The following is a 2,470-nucleotide window of genomic DNA, read 5'->3' on the forward strand; positions in this document are numbered from 1 at the left end:
TCCGCCAGCCGCAGTCCAGGCAGCTGCATCCCCTTCAGCCCTCATGCAGCAGCGGCGAAATAGAGATGAAACCCCCGCAGCGAAACTGGCCCCGAGCATAGATGCTCCTCGACTCTTTCGGATGTCGGAACGGTAGGTTGGGAAACGGGGGAGTCTCCGGCTGGTGTGTGTCGGTCCTGAACTGCTGCCCCAGACGAAAAGGCAGGAAAAGTGGCAGCTCTCCTAAAAGGGGGCAGAGGTAGAGGACGGGCGGGGACAGCGATGGGACCGCCCCTGGGGTGCGGGGTGTGCTGGTCCTCGAAAGCGAAGCTCTTTGTGGAGCGCCGAAACTGGCCCTTCGGTACAATGGATGCCGCCCTTTGAGGGGGTTGACTAGGCAAGGCCGGGATTTCCCTGCCAGCCAAAAGGGGAAAGGAGCACTGTCGTGACTTTTCTGTGGGAAGAGAAGTAGCTTTTACTGACATGTCATCTGCTTTCTTTAGGCTGTTGGTCTCCCTGGGAATGCCTTGAGCTCCCGCGCTCCTGGAAAGTGCAGGCAAGCTGGCTGCCCTTCCCTGCCCACGGGGCAGCCAGGGACTCTTCTCCGCCTCTCCAGGAGAGGAAAAGAGGCAGGGGACGCCAGCGGACCCACACGCACCTCCGGCTCTCCCCGGCCACCGAATCCCCTTGAGGAAACTACATCTGTGCGTCTTGGCCGCTTCCCTGTGCCAAGCCGCGTTCAAAGGAAGCCCCGTGCTGGTCCGGCATTTCCTGGGCCAGGATCCAGGCTCCCCCTCCCCTGCCTCTCGCGGGGGGAAAACTCGCAGGATTTGGCCCATGGCTGCCAAAAGGGGATGAGAGGCTCTAGGGGGAGCTCAAGGGGGAGAGAGACCCTCTGGTTTCCTCCGTGGGGGTTTCAGTGATGCTGCAAGGCAAGGAATGGGAATAAATGATCCCCGGGTTTTAAAAGCGGCTGCTCGATGGTTTTATTGCACAATAAAAACTTCACGCAAAGTAGCCATACGTCTGAACGGGTATTTATACACATGCATTTTCTACTCGTCCATCCAAATAGTGCCCTCCCTCCTCTCCAAATTCTGGGTGCCTTGCTGGAGCAAGGTCCAGAGATGGAATGGTTTGGTGGGAGACGCTGTGGAGGTGAACAACAAGTATCACAGCTCCGTGGAACGTTCTGCACACCTCCCTGTCTCTCTCCTGGTAAACGCAGGTGATGTGTATCTGTCATCGATTTAATATGTCTTAATTCAAATATATACCCCGATCAATTTCTTTTTATGAGAGGCTATAAAAAAATGGAATTATTTTATAGCTGGCTAATAGGCAGCTGACCTGTGACTGTGGGGAGGGAGGGGTTGTTGGAGACTCACGTGGAAATTCGCTCATTTTTAGGACTGGCTGCAAACGCCGGGCAGAGAAGGTGGCTGCCCGCGCAGGGACAATTTTGGACGCTGCCAGCTCCAAAAGAACCATGAAGAATTTAAAGTCCATTAACTCACCGACACCAGCTCAGGCCCAGGCTGCCGCAGAGGGGAGGCGCGCTGCGCTGCCCCCACAGCCCCCCACAACCCGAGAGCCCCCGTCGGGGGTCGAAACGCGCCCCGCTCCCGCGGCGGAGCCGGCTGCAGAGCCCTCCCGCAGGGCTCCGCTCGCCGGCAAACCTGCCAAGGGACATCGGGGGAGGCTGCAGAGGCGGGGTGAAAGCCTGGAAGCCTTCACATTTATTTCGTAGAGCTTCCTCTATAAACTGAGCTTGGGCTATCGGCTTTAGGAGGTGTTTAACCGTAAAACGCTGCGCTGTGAGCTGCATTATGTAAATGTATGCTAATGATCATGAACACCATTTACAAACAATCGTCTTTAATGCAGGTCTTATTGATAGTTAGGGAGCGGGGAGCAATATTTTACAAGGTGTAAAGCATTCTTCTGGGGAGCCATTAGAAGGGGAGCGCGATTGCCGCTTTCCCCGAGAAGAGCTGCTAGACTCCCCAAACACGCTAAGAAAGCCTACCCTCCTCCCGAGCCGTCGCGCGTGGCTTTCCACGCCCGTGGGGCTGCTCTGCTGCTCGTGGGGAGCCTGTGGCGCCGTGCCCTCCCCGAACGTGCGCCATCGGAGGTGGAGTCCGCCCGCAGCGGGAGGGGGCGCCCCGAGCCACAGCCCCGTGGGGACCCACACGGACAGGACGGACCCACGGCACCCTGCCCACTGTCCCGTCACGGGGATTGCACGGAGGCGCCGGGACCTCGGCCGAGAGGGGGAGGCTGCCCAGAGGCACGAAAGGGAAAGGGAGTAGCGATATAGCAGCGAGACTCCCCACCCCTTCCCTATGGAGGGGCTCAGCGGGTGCATAACTTGCACTCTTAAAAATTAAACTTCTCCTGTGCCAAATGTCGCTCCGTGCGTCCAGGAGGGAACCTGAGGCTGGCACGAGGATCCGCGGCTAGGGGCTGTCAGGGGCGGGGGCCCCCGCGC

The sequence above is a fragment of the Geospiza fortis genome, unplaced genomic scaffold (genome assembly GCF_000277835.1).
Source record: "Geospiza fortis unplaced genomic scaffold, GeoFor_1.0 scaffold84, whole genome shotgun sequence".
Classification (NCBI taxonomy): Eukaryota; Metazoa; Chordata; class Aves; order Passeriformes; family Thraupidae; genus Geospiza; species Geospiza fortis.